The following is a 25,065-nucleotide window of genomic DNA, read 5'->3' on the forward strand; positions in this document are numbered from 1 at the left end:
CGAGCGACACAGAAGACCGGTGATTTCTGCATTTTCAACTGAGGTACTGGGTTCATCTCACTGGGGAGTGCCGGACTATCGGTGCTGGTCAGCTGCTGCAGCCCGACCAGCGAGAGCTGAAGCAGGGCGAGGCATTGCCTCACCTGGGAAGCGCAAGGGGGAAGGGAATCCCTTTTCCTAGCCAGGGGAACTGAGACACACAACACCTGGAAAATCGGGTAACTCCCACCCCAATACTGCGCTTTAAGCAAACAGGCACACCAGGAGATCATATCCCACGCCTGGCCGGGAGGGTCCCACACCCACGGAGCCTCCCTCATTGCTAGCACAGCAGTCTGTGATCTACCGGCAAGGCAGCAGCGAGGCTGGGGGAGGGGCGCCCGCCATTGCCAAGGCTTAAGTAGGTAAACATAGCCGCTGGGAAGCTCGAACTGGGTGGAGCTCACAGCAGCTCAAGGAAACCTGCCTGTCTCTGTAGACTCCACCTCTGGGGACAGGGCACAACTATACAACAACAAAAGCAGCAGAAAACTCTGCAGACGCAAACGACTCTGTCTGACAGCTTTGAAGAGAGCAGTGGATCTCCCAACACGGAGGTTGAGATCTGAGAAGGGACAGACTCCCTGCTCAAGTGGGTCCCTGACCCCTGAGCAGCCTAACTGGGAGACATCCCCCACTAGGGGCAGTCTGATACCCCACACCTCACAGGGTGGAGTACACCCCTGAGAGGAAGCTTCCAAAGCAAGAATCAGACAGGTACACTCGCTGTTCAGAAATATTCTATCTTCTGCAGCCTCTGCTGCTGATACCCAGGCAAACAGGGTCTGGAGTGGACCTCAAGCAATCTCCAACAGACCTACAGCTGAGGGTCCTGACTGTTAGAAGGAAAACTATCAAACAGGAAGGACACCTACACCAAAACCCCATCAGTACATCACCATCATCAAAGACCAGAGGCAGATAAAACCACAAAGATGGGGAAAAAGCAGGGCAGAAAAGCTGGAAATTCAAAAAATAAGAGCGCATCTCCCCCGGCAAAGGAGCGCAGCTCATCGCCAGCAACGGATCAAAGCTGGACGGAGAATGACTTTGACGAGATGAGAGAAGAAGGCTTCAGTCCATCAAATTTCTCAGAGCTAAAGGAGGAATTACGTACCCAGCGCAAAGAAACTAAAAATCTTGAAAAAAAAGTGGAAGAATTGATGGCTAGAGTAATTAATGCAGAGAAGGTCCTAAACGAAATGAAAGAGATGAAAACCATGACACGAGAAATACGTGACAAATGCACAAGCTTCAGTAACCGACTCGATCAACTGGAAGAAAGAGTATCAGCGATTGAGGATCAAATGAATGAAATGAAGCGAGAAGAGAAACCAAAAGAAAAAAGAAGAAAAAGAAATGAACAAAGCCTGCAAGAAGTATGGGATTATGTAAAAAGACCAAATCTACGTCTGATTGGGGTGCCTGAAAGTGAGGGGGAAAATGGAACCAAGTTGGAAAACACTCTTCAGGATATCATCCAGGAGAACTTCCCCAACCTAGTAGGGCAGGCCAACATTCAAATCCAGGAAATACAGAGAACGCCACAAAGATACTCCTCGAGAAGAGCAACTCCAAGACACATAATTGCCAGATTCACCAAAGTTGAAATGAAGGAAAAAATCTTAAGGGCAGCCAGAGAGAAAGGTCGGGTTACCCACAAAGGGAAGCCCATCAGACTAACAGCAGATCTCTCTGCAGAAACTCTACAAGCCAGAAGAGAGTGGGGGCCAATATTCAACATTCTTAAAGAAAAGAATTTTAAACCCAGAATTTCGTATCCAGCCAAACTAAGTTTCATAAGTGAAGGAGAAATAAAATCCTTTACAGATAAGCAAATGCTTAGAGATTTTGTCACCACTAGGCCTGCCTTACAAGAGATCCTGAAGGAAGCACTAAACATGGAAAGGAACAACCGGTACCAGCCATTGCAAAAACATGCCAAAATGTAAAGACCATCGAGGCTAGGAAGAAACTGCATCAACTAACGAGCAAAATAACCAGTTAATATCATAATGGCAGGATCAAGTTCACACATAACAATCTTAACCTTAAATGTAAATGGACTAAATGCTCCAATTAAAAGACACAGACTGGCAAACTGGATAAAGAGTCAAGACCCATCAGTCTGCTGTATTCAGGAGACCCATCTCACATGCAGAGACATACATAGGCTCAAAATAAAGGGATGGAGGAAGATTTACCAAGCAAATGGAGAACAAAAAAAAGCGGGGGTTGCAATACTAGTCTCTGATAAAACAGACTTTAAACCATCAAAGATCAAAAGAGACAAAGAAGGCCATTACATAATGGTAAAGGGATCAATTCAACAGGAAGAGCTAACTATCCTAAATATATATGCACCCAATACAGGAGCACCCAGATTCATAAAGCAAGTCCTTAGAGACTTACAAAGAGACTTAGACTCCCATACAATAATAATGGGAGACTTCAACACTCCACTGTCAACATTAGACAGATCAACGAGACAGAAAGTTAACAAGGATATCCAGGAATTGAACTCATCTCTGCAGCAAGCAGACCTAATAGACATCTACAGAACTCTCCACCCCAAATCAACAGAATATACATTCTTCTCAGCACCACATCGTACTTACTCCAAAATTGACCATGTAATTGGAAGTAAAGCACTCCTCAGCAAATGTACAAGAACAGAAATTATAACAAACTGTCTCTCAGACCACAGTGCAATCAAACTAGAACTCAGGACTAAGAAACTCAATCAAAACCGCTCAACTACATGGAAACTGAACAACCTGCTCCTGAATGACTACTGGGTACATAACGAAATGAAGGCAGAAATAAAGATGTTCTTTGAAACCAATGAGAACAAAGATACAACATACCAGAATCTCTGGGACACATTTAAAGCAGTGTGTAGAGGGAAATTTATAGCACTAAATGCCCACAAGAGAAAGCAGGAAAGATCTAAAATTGACACTCTAACATCACAATTAAAAGAGTTAGAGAAGCAAGAACAAACACATTCGAAAGCTAGCAGAAGGCAAGAAATAACTAAGATCAGAGCAGAACTGAAGGAGATAGGGACACAAAAAACTCTCCAAAAAATCAATGAATCTAGGAGTTGGTTTTTTGAAAAGATCAACAAAATTGACAGACCACTAGCCAGACTAATAAAGAAGAAAAGAGAGAAGAATCAAATCTACGCAATTAAAAATGATAAAGGGGATATCACCACCGACCCCACAGAAATACAAACTACCATCAGAGAATACTATAAACACCTCTACGCAAATAAACTGGAAAATCTAGAAGAAATGGATAATTTCCTGGACACTTACAGTCTTCCAAGACTAAACCAGGAAGAAGTTGAATCCCTGAATAGACCAATAGCAGGCTCTGAAATTGAGGCAATAATTAATAGCCTACCAACCAAAAAAAGTCCAGGACCAGATGGATTCACAGCTGAATTCTACCAGAGGTACAAGGAGGAGTTGGTACCATTCCTTCTGAAACTATTCCACTCAATAGAAAAAGAGGGAATCCTCCCTAACTCATTTTATGAGGCCAACATCATTCTGATACCAAAGCCTGGCAGAGACACAACAAAAAAAGAGAATTTTAGACCAATATCCCTGATGAACATCGATGCAAAAATCCTCAATAAAATACTGGCAAACCGGATTCAGCAACACATCAAAAAGCTTATCCACCATGATCAAGTGGGCTTCATCCCTGGGATGCAAGGCTGGTTCAACATTCGCAAATCAATAAACATAATCCAGCATATAAACAGAACCAAAGACAAGAACCACATGATTATCTCAATAGATGCAGAAAAGGCTTTTGACAAAATTCAACAGCCCTTCATGCTAAAAACGCTCAATAAATTCGGTATTGATGGAACGTACCTCAAAATAATAAGAGCTATCTATGACAAACCCACAGCCAATATCATACTGAATGGGCAAAAACTGGAAAAATTCCCTTTGAAAACTGGCACAAGACAGGGATGCCCTCTCTCACCACTCCTATTCAACATAGTGTTGGAAGTTCTGGCTAGGGCAATTAGGCAAGAGAAAGAAATCAAGGGTATTCAGTTAGGAAAAGAAGAAGTCAAATTGTCCCTGTTTGCAGATGACATGATTGTATATTTAGAAAACCCCATTGTCTCAGCCCAAAATCTCCTTAAGCTGATAAGCAACTTCAGCAAAGTCTCAGGATACAAAATTAATGTGCAAAAATCAGAAGCATTCTTATACACCAGTAACAGACAAACAGAGAGCCAAATCAGGAATGAACTTCCATTCACAATTGCTTCAAAGAGAATCAAATACCTAGGAATCCAACTTACAAGGGATGTAAAGGACCTCTTCAAGGAGAACTACAAACCACTGCTCAGTGAAATCAAAGAGGACACAAACAAATGGAAGAACATACCATGCTCATGGATAGCAAGAATCAATATCGTGAAAATGGCCATACTGCCCAAGGTAATTTATAGATTCAATGCCATCCCCATCAAGCTACCAACGAGTTTCTTCACAGAATTGGAAAAAACTGCTTTAAAGTTCATATGGAACCAAAAAAGAGCCCGCATCTCCAAGACAATCCTAAGTCAAAAGAACAAAGCTGGAGGCATCACGCTACCTGACTTCAAACTATACTACAAAGCTACAGTAACCAAAACAGCATGGTACTGGTACCAAAACAGAGATATAGACCAATGGAACAGAACAGAGTCCTCAGAAATAATACCACACATCTACAGCCATCTGATCTTTGACAAACCTGAGAGAAACAAGAAATGGGGAAAGGATTCCCTATTTAATAAATGGTGCTGGGAAAATTGGCTAGCCGTAAGTAGAAAGCTGAAACTGGATCCTTTCCTTACTCCTTATACGAAAATTTATTCAAGATGGATTAGAGACTTAAATGTTAGACCTAATACCATAAAAATCCTAGAGGAAAACCTAGGTAGTACCATTCAGGACATAGGCATGGGCAAAGACTTCATGTCTAAAACACCAAAAGCACCGGCAGCAAAAGCCAAAATTGACAAATGGGATCTCATTAAACTAAAGAGCTTCTGCACAGCAAAAGAAACTACCATCAGAGTGAACAGGCAACCTACAGAATGGGAGAAAATGTTTGCAATCTACTCATCTGACAAAGGGCTAATATCCAGAACCTACAAAGAACTCAAACAAATTTACAAGAAAAAAACAAACAACCCCATCAAAAAGTGGGCAAAGGATATGAACAGACATTTCTCAAAAGAAGACATTCATACAGCCAACAGACACATGAAAAAATGCTCATCATCACTGGCCATCAGAGAAATGCAAATCAAAACCACAATGAGATACCATCTCACACCAGTTAGAATGGCGATCATGAAAAAGTCAGGAAACAACAGGTGCTGGAGAGGATGTGGAGAAATAGGAACACTTTTACACTGTTGGTGGGATTGTAAACTAGTTCAACCATTATGGAAAACAGTATGGCGATTCCTCAAGGATCTAGAACTAGATGTACCATATGACCCAGCCATCCCATTACTGGGTATATACCCAAAGGATTATAAATTATGCTGCTATAAAGACACATGCACACGTATGTTTATTGCGGCACTATTCACAATAGCAAAGACTTGGAATCAACCCAAATGTCCATCAGTGACAGATTGGATTAAGAAAATGTGGCACATATACACCATGGAATACTATGCAGCCATCAAAAAGGATGAGTTTGTGTCCTTTGTAGGGACATGGATGCAGCTGGAAACCATCATTCTTAGCAAACTATCACAAGAACAGAAAACCAAACACCGCATGTTCTCACTCATAGGTGGGAACTGAACAATGAGATCACTCGGACTCAGGAAGGGGAACATCACACACCGGGGCCTATCATGGGGACGGGGGAGGGGGGAGGGGGGAGGGGGGAGGGATTGCATTGGGAGTTATACCTGATGTAAATGACGAGTTGATGGGTGCAGCACACCAACAAGGCACAAGTATACATATGTAACAAACCTGCACGTTATGCACATGTACCCTACAACTTAAAGTATAATAATAATAAATAAATTAAAAAAAAAAAATGTTGACCTCCTATCTTGAAAAATGTGTATATGCATTCTCAAAACTGCATACAGTTTCACAAGTTCATAAACCCAAGTTAAGAACTCCTAAATTTTTTTTTCCTATCCTCAGCTGATTTTTTCTTCTCAATTTCTCTTACTATTCTTTTTTTTTCTCCCTCACCCTCCTCGCATCCATTTCCCCAAATCCCCAGAGTCCATTCTGTCATTCTTATGCCATTGTGTCTTCATAGTTTAGCTACCACTTGTGAGAAGATACTGTGTTTGATTTTCCCATTCATGAGTTACTTCACTTAGAAGAGTGGTCTCCAACTTCATCCAGGTTGATGTGAATGCCATTATTTAATTCCTTTTTATGGCTGAGTAGTATTCCATGGTATATATACCACATTTTCTTTACCCACTTGGTTGATGGGCATTTAAGCTGGTTCCATATTTTTGCGATTGTGAATTGTGCTGCTGTAAACATGTGTGCCTAGATGTCTTTTTCATAAACATGACTTCTTTTCCTCTGGGCAGATATCCAATAGTGGGATTGCTGGATCAAATAGTAGTTCTGCTTTTAATTATTTAAGGAACCTTCATAGTGTTTTCCATAGTGGTTGTACTAGTTTACATTCCCACCAGCAGTGTAAAACTGTTCCTTCTCACCACATCCATGCCAACATCTATTACTTTTTGATTTTTAAATTATGGCCATTCTTGCAGGAGTAAGGTGATATCACATTGTGGTTTTGATTTGCATTTCCCTGATAATTAGTAATTTTTATTTTAGCATTTTTCCATGTGCTTATGGCCATTTGTATATCTTCTTTTGAGAATTGTCTATTCATGTCCTTAGCCCACTTTTTGATGGGATTGATTGCTTTTTTCTTGCTGATTTGCTTGAGTTCTTTGTAGATTCTGGATATTAGTCCTTTGTCAGGTATATAGATTCTGAAGATTTTCTTCCATACTGTGAGTTGTCTGTTTACTCTACGGATTATTGCTTTTGCTGTGTAGGCACTTTTTAGTTTAATTATCTTGGTTTTTGTTCCGTTTGCTTTTGGGCACTTGCTCATGAATTCTTTGCCTAGGCCAATATCTAGGAGAATTTTTCTGATGTTATCTCCTAGAATTTTTAGGTTTCAGGTCTCAGATTTAAGTCTTTGATCAATCTTGAGTTGATTTTTGTATAAGGTGAGAGTAGAGGATCCAATTTCATTATTCTACATGTGGCTTGCCAATTATTCCAGCACCATTTGTTGAATAGGGTGTCCTTTCCTCACTTTATGTTTTTGTCTGCTTTCTCGAAGATCAGTTGGCTGTAAGTATTTAGCTTTATTTCTGGGTTCTCTATTCCATTCCATTGTACTACGTGCCTGTTTTTATACTAGTACTATGCTGTTTTGGTAATTCTAACCTTGTAGTAGTTTGAAATTGGGTCATGTGATGCCTCTAGATTTGTTCTTTTTGCCTGGTCTTGCTTTGGCTATATGGGCTCTTTTTTTGTTACATATGAATTTTAGGATTGTTTTTTCTAGTTCTGTGAAGAGTGTTAGTGGTATTTTGATGAGAATTGCATTGAATTTATAGATCGCTTTTGGCAGTATGGTCATTTTTACAATGTTGATTCTACCCATTCATGAACATGGGATGTGTTTCCATTTGTTTGTGTCATCTCTGATTTCCTTCAGCAGTATTTCATCGTTTTCCCTGTAGAGATCTTTCACCTCTTAGGGTTAGGTATATTCCTAAGAATTTTATTTTATTTTATTGCAGCTGTTGTAAAAGGGGTTGAATTCTTGATTTGATTCTCAGCTTGATTGCTATTGGTGTATAGCAGTGCTACTGATTTATGTGCGTTGATTTTGTATCTGAAACTTTACTGAATTCATTTATTAGATCTAGGACCTTTTCAGATGAGTCTTTTTTTTTAAATTTTTTTTTTTATTACACTTTAAGTTCCAGGGTATATGTGCACAACGTGCAGGTTTGTTACATATGTATACTTGTGCCATGTTGGTGTGCTGCACCCATCAACTCATCATTTACATCAGGTATAACTCCCAGTGCAATCCCTCCCGCCTCCCCCATCCCCATCGTAGGCCCTGGTGTGTGATGTTCCCCTTCCCGAGTCCAGGTGATCTCATTGTTCAGTTCCCACCTACGAGTGAGAACATGTGGTGTTTGGTTTTCTGTTCTTGCAATAGTTTGCTGAGAATGATGGTTTCCAACTGCATCCATGTCCCTACAAAGGACACAAACTCATCCTTTTTTATGGCTGCATAGTATTCCATGGTGTATATGTGCCACATTTTCTTAATCCAGTCTGTCACTGATGGACATTTAGGTTGATTCCAAGTCTTTGCTATTGTGAATAATGCCGCAGTGAACATACATGTGCATGTGTCTTTGTAGCAGCATGATTTATAATCCTTTGGGTATATACCCAGTAATGGGATGGCTGGGTCATATGGTACATCTAGTTCCAGATCCTTGAGGAATTGCCATACTGTTTTCCATAATGGTTGAACTAGTTTACAATCCCACCAACAGTGTAAAAGTGTTCCTATTTCTCCACATCCTCTCCAGCACCTGTTGTTTCCTGATTTTTTAATGATTGCCATTCTAACTGGTATGAAATGGTATCTCATTGTAGTTTTGATTTGCATTCCTCTGATGGCCGGTGATGACGAGCATTTTTTCATGTGTCTCTTGGCTGTATGCATGTCTTCTTTTGAGAAATGTCTGTTCATATCCTTTGCCCACTTTTTGATGGGGTTGTTTGTTTTTTTCTTGTAAATTTGTTTGAGTTCTTTGTAGGTTCTGGATATTAGCCCTTTGTCAGATGAGTAGATTGCAAAAATTTTCTCCCATTCTGTAGGTTGCCTGTTCACTCTGATGGTAGTTTCTTTTGCTGTGCAGAAGCTCTTTAGTTTAATGAGATCCCATTTGTCAATTTTGGCTTTTGCTGCCGGTGCTTTTGGTGTTTTAGACATGAAGTCTTTGCCCATGCCTATGTCCTGAATGGTACTACCTAGGTTTTCCTCTAGGATTTTTATGGTATTAGGTCTAACATTTAAGTCTCTAATCCATCTTGAATAAATTTTCGTATAAGGAGTAAGGAAAGGATCCAGTTTCAGCTTTCTACTTATGGCTAGCCAATTTTCCCAGCACCATTTATTAAATAGGGAATCCTTTCCCCATTTCTTGTTTCTCTCAGGTTTGTCAAAGATCAGACGGCTGTAGATGTGTGGTATTATTTCTGAGGACTCTGTTCTGTTCCATTGGTCTATATCTCTGTTTTGGTACCAGTACCATGCTGTTGTGGTTACTGTAGCCTTGTAGGATAGTTTGAAGTCAGGTAGTGTGATGCCTCCAGCTTTGTTCTTTTGACTTAGGATTGTCTTGGTGATGCGGGCTCTTTTTTGGTTCCATATGAACTTTAAAGCAGTTTTTTCCAATTCTGTGAAGAAAGTCATTGGTAGCTTGATGGGGATGGCATTGAATCTATAAATTACCTTGGGCAGTATGGCCATTTTCACGATATTGATTCTTGCTATCCATGAGCATGGTATGTTCTTCCATTTGTTTGTGTCCTCTTTGATTTCACTGAGCAGTGGTTTGTAGTTCTCCTTGAAGAGGTCCTTTACATCCCTTGTAAGCTGGATTCCTAGATATTTTATTCTCTTTGAAGCAATTGTGAATGGGAGTTCATTCCTGATTTGGCTCTCTGTTTGTCCATTACTAGTGTATAAGAATGTTTGTGATTTTTGCACGTTAATTTTGTATCCTGAGAGTTTGCTGAAGTTGCTTATCAGCTTAAGGAGATTTTGGGCTGAGAGGATGGGGTTTTCTAAATATACAATCATGTCATCTGCAAAGAGGGACAATTTGACTTCTTCTTTTCCTAACTGAATACCCTTGATTTCTTTCTCTTGGCTGATTGCCCTAGCCAGAACTTCCAACACTATGTTGAATAGGAGTGGTGAGAGAGGGCATCCCTGTCTTGTGCCAGTTTTCAAAGGGAATGCTTCCAGTTTTTGCCCATTCAGTGTGTTATTGGCTGTGGGTTTGTCATAAATAGCTCTTATTATTTTGAGATACGTTCCATCAATACCGAATTTATTGAGAGTTTTTTGCATGAAAGGCTTTTGAATTTTGTCAAAGGCCTTTTCTACATCTATTGAGATAATCATGTGGTTTTCGTCTTTGGTTCTGTTTGTTTGCTGGATTATGTTTATTGATTTGTGTATGTTGAACCAGCCTTGCATCCCAGGGATGAAGCCCACTTGATCATGGTGGATAAGCTTTTTGATGTGCTGCTGGATCCGGTTTGCCAGTATTTTATTGAGGATTTTTGCATCGATGTTCATCAGGGATATTGGTCTAAAATTCTCTTTTTTTGTTGTGTCTCTGTCAGGCTTTGGATTCAGGATGATGTTGGCCTCATAAAATGAGTTAGGGAGGATTCCCTCTTTTTCTATTGATTGGAATAATTTCAGAAGGAATGGTACCAGCTCCTCTTTTTACCTCTGGTAGAAATCAGCTGTGAATCCATCTGGTCCTAGACTTTTTTTTGGTTGGTAGGCTATTAATTATGGCCTCAATTTCAGAGGTTGCTATTGGTCTATTCAGGGATTCAACTTCTTCCTGGTTTAGTCTTGGGAGAGTGTAAGTGTCCAGGAAATTATCCATTTCTTCTAGATTTTCTAGTTTATTTGCGTAGAGGTGTTTATAGTATTCTCTGATGGTAGTTTGTATTTCTGTGGGGTCGGTGGTGATATCCCCTTTATCATTTTTTATTGCATCTATTTGATTCTTCTCTCTTTTCTTCTTTGTTAGTGTTGCTAGCAGTCTATCAATTTTGTTGATCTTTTCAAAAAACCAACTCCTGGATTCATTGATTTTTTAGAGGGTTTTTTGTGTCTGTATCTCATTCAGTTCTGCTCTGATCTTAGTTATTTCTTGCCTTCTGCTAGCTTTTAAATGTGTTTGCTCTTGCTTCCCTAGTTCTTTTAATTGTGATGTTAGAGTGTCAATTTTAGATCTTTCCTGCTTTCTCTTGTGGGCATTTAGTGCTATAAATTTCCCTCTACACACTGCCTTAAATGTGTCCCAGAGATTCTGGTATGTTGTATCTTTGTTCTCATTGAATTCAGAGAACATCTTTATTTCTGCCTTCATTTTGTTATGTACCCAGTAGTCATTCAGGAGCAGGTTGTACAGTTTCCATGTAGTTGAGCGGTTTTTATTGAGTTTTTTTAGTCCTGAGTTCTAGTTTGATTGTACTGTGGTCTGAGAGGCAGTTTGTTATAATTTCTGTTCTTGTACATTTGCTGAGGAGGGCTTTACCTCCAATTATGTGGTCAATATTGGAATAAGTGTGATGTGGTGCTGAGAAGAATGTATATTCCGTTGATTTGGGGTGGAGAGTTCTATAGATGTCTATTAGGTCCACTAGGTGCAGAGTTGGGTTCAATTCTTGGATATCCTTGTTAACTTTCTGTCTCGTTGATCTGTCTAATGTTGACAGTGGGGTGTTGAAGTCTCCCATTATTATTGTATGGGAGTCTAAGTCTCTTTGTAAGTCTCTAAGGACTTGCTTTATGAATCTGGGTGCTCCTGTATTGGGTGCATATATATTTAGAATAGTTAGCTCTTCCTGTTGAATTGATCCCTTTACCATTATGTAATGGCCTTCTTTGTCTCTTTTGATCTTTGATGGTTTAAAATCTGTTTTGTCAGAGACTAGGATTGCAACCCCTGCTTTTTTTTGTTCTCCATTTGCTTGGTAGATCTTCCTGCATCCCTTTATGTTGAGCCAATGTGTGTCTCTGCATGTGAGGTGGGTCTCCTGAATACAGCAAACTGATGGGTCTTGACTCTTTATCCAATTTGCCAGTCTGTGTCTTTTAATTGGAGCATTTAGTCCATTTACATTTAAGGTTAATATTGTCATGTGTGAACTTGATCCTGTCATTATGATATTAGCTTGTTATTTTGCTCGTTAGTTGATGCAGTTTCTTCCTAGCCTCGATGGTCTTTACATTCTGGCATGTTTTTGCAATGGCTGGTACCCATTGTTCCTTCCCATGTTTAGTGCTTCCTTCAGGATCTCTTGTAGGGCAGACCTGGTGGTGACAAAATCTCTAAGCATTTGCTTGTTTGTAAAGGATTTTATTTCTCTTTCACTTATGAAACTTAATTTGGGTGGATATGAAATTCTGAGTTGAAAATTCTTTTCTTTCAGAATGTTGAATATTGACCCCCACTCTACTGGCTTGGAGAGTTTCTGCCGAGAGATCTGGTGTTAGTCTGGTGGGCTTCCCTTTGTGGGTAACCCGACCTTTCTCTCTGGCTGCCCTTAACAGTTTTTCATTCATTTCAACTTTGGTGAATCTGAGAATTATATATCTTGGAGTTGCTCTTCTCGAGGAGTATCTTTGTGGTGTTCTCTGTATTTCCTGAATTTGAATGTTGGCCTGCCTTACTAGGTTGGGGAAACTCTCCTGGATGATATTCTGAAGAGTGTTTTCCAACTTGGTTCCATATTCCCCCTCACTTTCAGGCACCCCAGTCAGACGTAGATTTGGTCTTTTCACATAATCCCATACTTCTTAAAGGCTTTGTTCATTTCTTTTTCCTCTTTTTTCTTTAGACTTCTCTTCTCGCTTCGTTTCATTCATTTGATCCTCAATTGCTGATACTTTTCTTCCAGTTGATCGAGTCCGTTACTGAAGCTTGTGCATTTGTCACGTATTTCTCGTGTCATAGTTTTTATCTCTGTCAGTTCGTTTATGGCCTTCTCTGCATTGATTAGTCTAGTTTTCCATTCTTCCATTCTTTTTTCATGATTTTTAGTTTCTTTGCACTGGGAATGTAATTCCTCCTTTAGCTCTGAGAAGTTTGATGAACTGAAGTCTTCTTCTCTCTACTCGTCAAAGTCATTCTCCGTCCAGCTTTGATCCGTTGCTGGTGATGAGCTGCGTTCCTTTGGATGGGGAGATGCGCTCCTATTTTTTGAATTTCCAGGTTTTCTGCCCTGCTTTTTCCCCATGTTTGTGGTTTTATCTGCCTTTAGTCTTTGATTATGGTGACGTACTGATGGGGTTTTGGTGTGGGTGTCCTTCCTGTTTGTTAGTTTTCCTTCTGACAGTCAGGACCCTCAGCTGTAGGTCTGTTGGAGATTGCTTGAGGTCCACTCCAGATGCTGTTTGCCTGGGTATCAGCAGCGGAGGCTGCCGAAGATAGAATATTGCTGCACAGCGAGTGTTGCCATCTGATTCTTGCTCTGGAAGCTTCGTCTCAGGGGCGTATGCAGCCCTGTGAGGTGTGAGGTGTTGGTCTGCACCTAGTGGGGGATGTCTCCCAGTTAGGCTACTCAGGGGTCAGGGACCCACTTGAGTAGGCAGTCTGTCCATTCTCAGATCTCAACTTCCGTGCTGCGAGATCCACTGCTCTCATCAAAGTTGCTAGACAGGGACATTTACCTCTGCTGAGGTTTCTGCTGCTTTTTGTTTAGCTATGCCCTGTCTCCAGAGGAGGTGTCTACAGAGGCAGGCAGGCCTCCTTGAGCTGTGGTGGGCTCCACCCTATTCGAGCTTCCTGGCAGGTTTGTTTACCTACTTAAGCCTCAGCAATGGCGGGCGCTCCTCCCTCAGCCTCGCTGCTGCCTTGCAGTTAGATCGCAGACTGCTGTGCTAACAATGAGGGAGGCTCCGTGGGTGTGGGACCCTCCCGGCCAGGTGTGGGATATAGTCTCCTGGTGTGCCATTTGCTAAGACCCTTGGTAAAGCGCAGTATTGGGGTGGGAGTTACCCGATTTTCCAGGTGTTGTGTGTCTCAGTTCCCCTGGCTAGGAAAAGGGATTCCCTTCCCCCTTGCACTTTCCAGGTGAGGTGATGCCTCGCCCTGCTTCAGCTCTCGCTGGTCAGGCTGCAGCAGCTGACCAGCGCTGATTGTCCGGCAGTCCCCGGTGAGATGAACCTGGTACCTCAGTTGAAAATGCAGAAATCACCCATCTTCTGTGTCGCTCACGCTGGGAGCTGGAGACTGGAGCTGTTCCTATTCGGCCATCTTGCTCTGCCCTCCTGTATTCTTCTTGGATGAGTCTTTGGGTTATCTAGGTATGCAATCATTTCATTGCCAAAGAGCAACAGTTTGACTTCCTCATTACCAATTTGGATGCCCTTTATTTCTTTCTCTTGTCTGATTACTCTGGCCAGGTCTTCCAGTACCATATTGAATAGAATTGGTGAATGTGGGTATCCTTGTCTTATTCCAGTTCTCAGGGGAAATGCTTTCAACCTTTCCCCATTTAGTATAATGTTGCCTGTGGGTTTGTCATAGATCTCTTTTATTACTGTAAGATATATCCCTTCTATGCCAATTTTCCTAAGGGTTTTAATCATAAAGGAATGTTAGATTTTGTCAAATGCTTTTTCTGCATCTGTTAAGATGATCATATGATTTTTGTTTTTATTTCTGTTTATGTGATATATCATTACATTTATTTACTTGTGTATGTTAAACCAACCCCGCATCCCTGGTATGAAACCCACTTGATCATGGTCAATTATCTTTTTGATATTGTGTTGTATTCATTTAGCTACAGAAGATTTTTGCATCTGTTTTCATCAGAGATAGTGGTCTGTAGTTTTCTTTTTCTTGTTATGTCATTTCCTGGTTTTGGTATTAGGGTAATGATGGCTTCATAGAATGATTTAGGGAGGATTCCATCTTTATATTTTTTAGTAGTTTCAGTAGGATTGGTACTAATTCATCTTTGAATGTCTGATAGAATTCAGCTGTGAATCCATCTGGTCCTGTACCTTTTTTTGTTGACAACTTTTTTTTATTACTGTTTCAATCTCATTACTTTTTTTTTTTTTAAGAGTTTTTGTTTCTTTCCGGTTTAATCTAGGAGGTTTGTATATTTCCAGGAATTTATAGTTTATATAGTTTATATACTAGGGTTTGTAGTTTATGCACATAAAGGTGTTCATAGTGGTCTTGAATTGTCTTTTGTATTTCTGTGGTGTCAGTTGTAATATCTCTCATTTCATTTCTAATTGACCTTATTTGGATCTTCTCTCTTCTTGATTAATCTCACTAATGGTGTATTGATTTTGTTTATCTTTTCAAAGAACCAGCTTTTTGTTTCATTTATCATTTGTATTTTCGTTTGTTTCAATTTCATTTAGTTCTGCTCTAATCTTTGTTATTTTTCTTCTGCTGGGTTTGGATTTGGTTTGTTCTTGTTTCTCTAGTTTCTTGAAATGTGACCTTAGATTTTCTATTTGTGTTCTTTCAGACTTTTTGATGTAGGCATTTAATACTGTGAACTTTCATCTTAGCACTACTTTTGCTGATTGGTTGTGCCACTATTATCATTCAATTCAAATAATTGTTTAAATTCCATCTTGATTTCATTGTTGACCCAAGGATCATTCAGTAACAGATTATTTGATTTACATGTATTTGCATAGTTTTGAGGGTTCCTTTTGGAGTTAATTTCCAGTATTATTCCACTGTGGTCTGAGAGAGTACTTGATATAATTTCAGTTCTCTTAAATTTATTGAGATGTGTTTTGTGTTCTATCATATGGTCCATCTTGGAGGATGTTCCATGTGCTGATGAAAAAAATGTATATTCTGCAATTGTTGGGTAGAATGTTCTATAAATATCTGTTAAGTCAGTTTGTTCTAGAGTGTAGTTTAAGTCCATTTTTTCATTGTTGACTTTCTGTCTTGACCTGTCTAGTGCTGTCAGTGGAGTATTGAAGTTCCCCACTATTATTGTGTCTATCTCATTTCTTAGGTGTAGTAATAATTGTTTTATGAATTTGGGAGCTCCAGTGTTAGGTGCATATATATTTAGGATTGTGATATTTTCCTGTTGGACTAATCCTTTTATTATATAATGTCTCTGTTTGTCTTTTTTAACTGTTGTTACTTTAAGGTCTGTTTTGTCTGATATAATAGCTACCCCTGCTCGCTTTTGGTGTCCATTTGTATGGAACATCTTTTTTTCCACTCCTTTACCTTAAGTTTATGTGAGTCTTTACGTGTTAGGTGAGTCTGTTGAAGACACTAGATACTTGGATGGTGAATTCTTATACATCCTCCCATTCTGTATCTTTTAAGTGGAACATTTAGGCCATTTACATTCAACATTAGCATTGAGATGTGAGATACTGTTTTATTCATCACTGCTAGTTGTTGCCTGAATACCTTGGGTTTTTAAAATTGTGTTACTTTTTTATAGATCGTGTGATATTTATGCTTTAAGGAAGTTCTATTTTGGTGTATTTTGAGGTTTTGTTTCCAGATTTACGACTCCTTTTAGCAGTTCTTGTAGTGCTGGCTTGGTAGTGGTGAACTCTCTCAGCAGTTGTTTGTCTGAAAACGGCTTTATCTCTCTTTCATTTATGAAACTTAGTTTTGCTGAATACAAAATTCTTGGCTGATAATATTTTGTTTAAGGTGGCTAAAAATAGGACCCCAATCCCTTCTGGCTTGCAGCATTTCTGCTGAGAAATCTGCTGTTAATCTGATAGGTTTTCCTTTATAAGTTACTTGATGCTTTTGCTTCACAGCTCTTAAGATGTTTTCCTTCGTCTTGACTTTAGATAAACTGATGACTATGTGCCTAGGTGATTATGTTTTTGTGATGAATTTCCCAGATGTTCTTTGAGTTTCTTAGATATTGATATCTAGATATCTAGCAAGACCAGGGAGGTTTTACTCGATTATTCCCTCAAATACGTTTGCATACTTTTAGATTGCTCCTCTTCCTCAGGAATACCAATTACTCTTAGGTTTGGTCATTTAACATAATCCCACATTTCTTAGAGACTTTGTTCATTTTTAAAATTCTTTTTTCTTTGTCTGTGTTGGATTGCGTTACTTCAAAAGCTTTGTCTTTGAGCTCTGAAGTTTTTTCTTCTGCTTGTTCGATCCTATTGTTGATACTTATCAGTGTGTTTTGCATTTCTCTAAATGTGTCTTTTATTTCCAGAAGTTGTGGTAGTCTTTTCCTTACCATATCTATTTATCTGGGAACTTTTTCATCCATATCCTGTATTTTTTTTAAATGTATTTAAATTGGTTTTCACCTTTTTCTGGTGCCTCTTTGCTTAGCTTAATAATCAACCTTCTGAATTATTTTTCTGGCAATTCAGAGATTTCTACTTGGTTTGGAGCCATTTATGGGTGTTATAGAACCTTGTTTTATCACATTACTAGAATTTTTTTTTTTGGTTCCTTCTCATTTGGGTAGACTGTTTCATTGGAAAGATATGGAACTGAAGGGCTGCTCTTCAGGTTCTTTGGTCCCACAGGGTGATCCATTGATGTGATGCTCTCCCCATTTCTCTAGGGATAGGGCTTCCTGAGAGCCAGACTGCAGTTATTGTTATTGCTTTCTGGGTCTAGCCACCCAGTGGGGCTACCAGGATCCAGGCTAGTGCTGTAAAGAGTGCTGTGATGTGACCCATCTTCAGTTCTCCCAGCTGTGGATACCACCACCTGCTCTGGTAGAGGTGGCAGGGGAGTGAAGTGGACTCTTTGGAAGTCCTTGGTTGTAGTTTCGTTTAGTGCACCAGTTTTCTTGAATACTGGTTATGCTCACAGTGAAGTTGTCACGTGGACAGACTTAGGACCTCTGGTTAGCCAGGGTGTTGCACATGGTAGAATTAGCTGTTGTTTTCTCTTTCTTTGGAGCAGGGTTGTTCTGCTATTAGTTGAGTTGGTTGGCCTCTAGCCAGAGGTGGCACTTTCAAGAGAGTGCCAGCTGCAGTAGTAGAAGGGGGATATAATCTTGCCCTACATTGGCCAGGATGAGTACTCCGGTTTCTCAGGTGATGGGTGGGGCCATGGAGCTCCCAAGAGATTATGTCTTTTGTCTTTGGCTAACAGGGCCAGTGGAGACAAACCATCAGGTGGGTGCAGGGTTAGGGAAGTCTGAACTCAGACTCTCCTTGGGTGGGGCTTGCTGCAGCCACTATGGGGGATCGTGGGGGTGGTTCTCAGGCCTGTAAAGTTGTGTTCCCAGGGGGATTATGGCTGCCTCTGCTGCATCATACAGGTCACCCGGGAAGTGGGGGAAAGCTGGCAGTGACATGCCTCACCCCACTCCCATGTAGCCAGCAAGGCCATTCTCACCTTCACCATGCCTCCCTAACTGCACTGAGTTTATATACAGGCCGCAGGAGAGCAGAACTGAGATCTTGCCTTGGCCTAAAAGCCTTCCAGCTGAGAAAGCAAGCAGGGCTCTCAGTCCTTACCTCCCTGCCTGCCGGAACCTTTGGCTGTGACTTCTGCGTTTATATCTGCACTTCCTGTTCACTCCTCTCCCCTGCCCTGGATTCTGCTCAGGGAAGTTTTGCTCAGTTGAAATTATTACAGAGTTCAGCTAGGAGCTTCCTTTACCCTGTGGCCTCTCCCCAGTTCCACTGGCTGCCTTTCCTTCTCCAAGGACCTCTGTGAGATAAGGCCAGGAATGGCTTCCCTGGGGCCTGAGCTGAGGACTGGGAATGCCTACAGGGCTCTTTCTGCTACTTCTACTTTTATATTTCACTTGGCTCCCTAAATTCATTTTAGCTCTAAGTATGGTTAAATCCTCCTGTGATCTGGATTTTTAGGTTCCCCAGTGAGGATGTGTGTTCAGAGGCTGACTTTTTCCCCTTTCACACTTTGGGACCTCACAGTTTTTCGGCTGTCTTGTGGCACTTGCAGCAGGAAGCCACTTCTTTCAAAGGGTCTGTGAATTTTTTCAGTTTTCCTGGTATATTCCTGCGATGGTTCTTGGAGCCAAAGTTCACCGTGTGAGTCCCCAGACACTGTTCTGTTCTTTCTAAGTGGGAGCTGCACGTTAGTCCTGTCTCTTACCTGCCATTCTTCTTTTCTCCCTAACAACTCCTACTTTAAGTTGACCTATCTTTGTTTTATGGAAGAACCCAGAAAGTAAACGTATTTATTTCTTTCAAATGCTGAGCTCTCCTCCTCATTGTTGCCTCCTCCACTTACTAACTTTACTTACTCCACTTCCTAACTACAAAGCTGGTCTGATGCTGTATACCATAGGACTTTTATGTGAATAACTAGGTATTTCTAGTATGACAGAAAGTCAAATCTTCAATAAGTAACGTCTGGGAGAGTGAGGCAGACTTTATATAATATTTCTTACTGTACAAATGTACTTAGAGTGAAGGTCTAGTGTACACAGTAGCACAAACGCGTAATGCTTATGCTAGCCAATTCTGAAATCCGCCTTTAGAGAGGGTGTGAGAATCTTTCTGTAAGACAGTGCTGCCTAAACATTTGGGAACACACACACACACACACACACACACACACACACACACACACACACACAAAATTTGGTTAATGTTTTGAGGGAAATCCTGAAAGAGTAAAAATATTTGCCTGAAGGGAGAGAAAAAAGCTTTCCAGGATATAAACAGTAACACCCATCTGAACTTCACAGAAAGTGTCATGGGTGTCAGTGATTAGAACTCATCAGATATTTGGCTGTCCTTTTCAACCAGAAGATCGATTTGAACCAGATTACCACATTCATGGTTTAGTTTTGAAGAGAGAAAGAAAGAGAGAGAAAACTAATTATTTGTGTCTTTGTTCAAAGGCCTTTTTGTATTGTATATCCCTGAAAAGCTCATAGGGGAGCCAGCCTTCACATCCATTATGGTTAGTCCTGAAACTGTTGAATTTGATCTCTTCCATTTGCCATCTGGATACAGTAGAGAAAAAGCTATGCTGCATTGGGTTGCTGGACACTATCCAGAAAATAACATGTCAGGGCATCAAAGGCTTGAGGCACTTGGTCCAGTCTGTCTAATGATCACAGGCAGGGTCTGCTCTCCAGTTTTGTAATATGTTTTATTTTTTCAGTGACAATATATATCCCAGTAAAATAGATCACAAGGGTTACTGCCAACTTGTCAAAACTAGGATACTTCCATCATAGACTTCAAAAAAAGACCATATTTTAATTGGGAAAAGCTTCATTGCCACAACTGAGGAAGCTCCATCTCCCTTATCCTAGTATATCCCCTTTCTTACAGACAGCACATACTGCAAGAAGGATTCTGATTCATAGATTGTTTCATCCCATCCCCAAGTCCCAAATTTAAAATCTCATTAATATTGACATTATTTAAAATTGTATTAATTATCCTGTTTGTAAGTGGGCCTAGTATCTGGCTAGTTAATGACCATACTGGCAGCTTTCCAGAAATCTGACAACCACATCTCATTATTCACACCAACTGGAGCCAATTGAAGCTGATTTTTTTTTTTCTGTTATTTTAAAATGTGGATGGGAAGCAACAGCAGTGGCATGTCTTCTAGTCTCCTCTGAGATTGGGGAGGAGGCTTGCATAATAGGACTTATAATATCAGGGAGCATATGGCTACATTTTAAGGTAGCTGGAAGCCATCTAAGCTGTGATAAAACAGGCTTTGGTTTAGTTCTCTGCAGGTTGTACTTAGGAATTCATTTATAGCTTCTGCAGTAAGCACAATTGTAGGGAATTGCCATTTTGTCTCTTACACAGGAATGAGATGGCAAGAAGAGTTGCCAAATCCTAACCGTGAAAATTACTTTTCTTGTGGACAGGAATGGTCCTCAACTGTACTCTGATTACTAGGACAACTAAATCTCCTAACCTGACCCAGGAAGCTGAAGAAACCTTGCTAAGTTGTGGCTGGGTTACTAAAAGGGGTGTCGTGTACCTTGTTCAGGTTATCTGGAAGGTCCAAAGTTGTTATATTCTGCTCCAAACTGATACTGTCAGTACTCCTATCTTCTCATCATTTATGAACTTTACTCAATAACTTTCTTGTTCTTCTTTTCTTCTTTTAGATCCTGGTATTGAAAACAAACAAAGTCTCCTCCAAACTATAAATCAAGCAAAGCAGTGTTAATTCTTAGCAATATTATCCCTGCTAAGCATTGTACACATACTCATAGCTTTCATTTGGCCACTTTCAGACTAGCCTGTCCCTTTCTATAGGTTGGTGACTTGTTTTTCCTTTAGTGTTTACCTGCTCTCAGATCCCCTCCCTGGTTTAAAAATAAAAGAGGAAAGACTGTGATAAGTCATTACTAGAGCCAGACTTCCTGGCCCCACCATCTCCTACCTGAGTTACTTAAACCCTTCTGTGCCTTAGTCACCTTATCTGTAAAATACGAATATTAATAGTGCCTATGTTATAGGTTTGTGTTGATAGCTAAGTAAGGTATATAAAGAAAAGGGCATAGTGTAGGAGAGTGCTCAGTACTGCGTATATTTACTATTGTTGTTTCTTATTAGATATAATTTAGAATAGACAGGTTTACTTATTTTTACCTCAAGCAAGTATTTAGCATGTTAAGCCTTTTATTACTTATTGTAAATGAAAAGAGCTTCAGGTCTGCTGAAAGAATTACAGAGATTAGCAAGCAGGAGAGTTGAAGCAAGAGAGATCCTTAAAATTATATTATTGTCTTACTACAGTTGAAGAAATAGCAGAAGCATAGAGTGTCATAGTCGAACTTACCTAGAAGAAGGCAAATTCCTAACTTCAGCCTCCTCTAGCCATCCTGTCTCACCTAAGAGGGGGAGAGAGATGAAAAAATAAGCTGAAAACACTTGTGAGTTTCACAGTTCAGGGTCACAGGTTCACCAAATCACTGAGACCTAATCATAAGACTATACAACACTTCATCGCCCCCTACGACTTGCCACTACACTATTGAAAGCCTGTTTACTGAAGTTCCTTTTACCTAGTAGATTATGTCCACCTTTGAACAAAAAATTACAAGACATACTAATGGGTAAAAAACACAATTTGAAGAGAATAAACAACCTCAGAACTAGAGTCAGATATGTCAGGTATATGAGAATTATTAGACCAGGAATTTTTTTTGACTATGATTAATATGTTAAGGACTTTAATGGAAAAAGTAGACAACATGAAAGAACAGATAGGTAATTTAAGCAGGGAGATGGGAATTCTAAGAAAGAAGTTTTAAAATGCTAGAGATCAAAAACACTGTATTAGAAGTGAAGAATGCCTTTGATAGGTTCATTAGTAGGGTGGACATAGTCATTGAAAGGACCTCTGTGTTTGAGACAATAGAAACTTCCAAAACTGAAAATCAATGAGAAAAAAAAAAAGATAAACAAGAAAAGAATATCCAAGAACTATAGGACAACTATAAAAGTTATAAATACATGTAATGAAAATACTTGATGGAGAAGAAAAAGAGAAAGGAACAGAATCAATATTTGAAGCAAAAATGATTGAGAATTTTCTCCATATTAATGTTAGACAGCAAACACAGATCCAGGAAACTCAGAGACCACCAAGAAAGATAAGTGGAAAAGCAAACAAATAAACAAACCCCCCAAAACTATACCTAGGCGTATCATATTCAAAATGCAGAAAATCAAATATTTAAAAAAAAATCCTGAAAAAAACCAGAGGGAATAAACACCTATAGAGGAACAAAGATAAGAATTACAATTGACTTCTCTTCAGAATCCATGCAAACAAAAAGAGAATGGAGTGAAATATTTAGTGTTAAGAGGAAAAAAAAATCAATCTGGAATTCTGTACCCTGTGAAATTATTATTTAAAAGTGAAGAAGAAATAAATACTTTCTTAGACAAATAAAGATTGAGAGATTTTGTTACAGGACACCTGCCTTGCAAGAAATATTAAAAGAAGTTCTTCAGAGAAAAGGAAATTGATATAGGTCAGAAACTTGGAGCTACATAAAGAAAGAAAAAGCATCAGAGAAAGAATAAGTGAAAGTAAAATGGAAACTTTAATCTTTCTTATTCCTAATTTAGCTAATAGATAATTTGTTCAAAATAATAATAGCAACAATCTATTTGATTACATATGCATATGTACATACTTATTTATGCTTATATATAAGGGAAATGAATGACACCAATGATACAAGGGATGGGAGGAAGGAATTAGGAATATTTTGTTATTACTAGGTATTCGTACCCCCTGTGAAGCAGTAGGTGTTATTTCAAAGTCACTTGGATTAGTTGTAAATTTATAGTGCAAAGTCTAGGGCAATCACATAGAAAAGTAAAAAAAGTATAATAGATATGCTAAAAAAGGAAAGAGAATTGAATCATATAAAATGTCCAATTAAAAACTACATAGGCAGAAAAGTATGGAAGACAAAAATAAGAAGTATGGAAGACAAAAATAAGAACAATAAGGCCGCAAGTAGAAAACAGTAGCAAATATGGTAGATATTAATCCACCTATATCAATAATAATTTTAAATGTCATTGGTCTAAATATACCAATTAAAAGACAGAGATTGTTGAAGTGGATTAAAAAAACCAACAAGAATCAACTTATGTTGTCTATAAGAAATCCACTTTAAATATAAAGACACATACAGATTTAAAGTAAAAAGATGGAGATATACCGTGATAAAACTAAATGAAAGAAACTAGCTAAAGGGGGATCAACTGTGTTAATTTCAGACAGAACAGACTGAAGGTCAAGGAAAGTTATCAAGGATAAAGAGAAACATTACATAATGATAAATAGGTCAGTTCTCTAAAAATACATGGTAATCCTTAATGTGTATGTATGTGCCTAACAACAAAGTGTAAAAATGCATGAGCAAAAACTGATAGAACTCCAAAGAGAAATAGATGATGCACTCTTACAGTTGGAGAAATGGACAGATCTAGCAGGCAGAAAATTAGTAAGGCCATAGTAGAACTCAACACTCCATAAATCAACGGAATACAATTGACATATATAGATGATTTGTATCTAACAATAGTAGATTGCACATCTTCTTAAGCTTATATGGAATATTCACCAAGATAGACCACATTCTGAACCGTAAAACAGATCTTAACAAGTGTCAGCGAATAGAAATCTTACAGTGTCTGACCTTAGACCATATGGAATTAAACTAGTAGTCAGTAACAGAAAGATAGCTGGAAAATCCTCAAATACTTGACGATTAAACAACAAACATGTAATAACACGGTGGTCAAATATAAAATTTCAAGAGAAATTCTAAAATATTTTGAATTCCATGAAATTGAAGGTACAACTTATTGAAATTTGTGGGATGCAGTGAAATCAGTGCTTAGAGGGAAAATTAGAGCATTAAATGAATATATTTGAAAAGAAAAAGATCTAAAATCAGTTATTAAAACTTTCACTAGCAAAATAAAAGCACATTAAGTTGAAAATAAGCAAATGAAAATGAAAAATAAATTGGAGCAGAAATCAATGAAATTGAAAATGGGAAATCAATAGGAAAAACCTACAAAACCAAAAACTAGTTCTTTGGAAAGTTCAATAAAATCAATAACATGCCTCCCCCAAAAATAATAATAAAATCACCAACCCTTAGCCAGGCTAAGAAATAAAGAGAGATGACACAAATTACCTATATCATAAATGAAAGAAGGAATATTACTATGGATCCCACAGACATTAAAAGGATAATAAAGGGATGTTATGAACAACCCTATGCCCACAAATTTAATAACCTAAATAAAATGGGCCAATTCCTTGAAAAGCACAATTTGCTAAAACTCACAGAAGAAGAAATAGACAATCTGAATGGGTCTAAATCTGTTAAATCAATTGAATCAATAATTTAAAACCTTACAAAATGTAAAGTACCAGGCCCAGATGGGTTCACTGATGAAATCTAGTAGATGTTTTAAGAAGAAATTATACCAATTCTCTGTAATCCCTTTCAGAAGATAGAAGCAGAGGGAATACTTCCAAACTCATTCTGTGAACCCAGGCATTACCCTATACCAACAAAAGACAAAATACAAAGACATTACAAGAAAAGAAAACTATAGATCAGTATGTCTTACGAATATGGATGCAAAAATCATCCACAAAATACTAGCAAAGTGAATCCAACAATGTATAAA

General features: G+C 39.0%; 1 protein-coding gene across 9 annotated transcripts in view; it reads left to right on the forward strand.

Moving 5' to 3' along the window:
- Positions 1–25,065, forward strand: part of LOC105479087 (tryptophanyl tRNA synthetase 2, mitochondrial) — a 125,340-nt gene that overhangs the window by 17,350 nt on the left and 82,925 nt on the right. The window lies entirely within an intron of this gene.

This window comes from Macaca nemestrina, chromosome 1 (genome assembly GCF_043159975.1).
Source record: "Macaca nemestrina isolate mMacNem1 chromosome 1, mMacNem.hap1, whole genome shotgun sequence".
Lineage (NCBI taxonomy): Eukaryota > Metazoa > Chordata > Mammalia > Primates > Cercopithecidae > Macaca > Macaca nemestrina.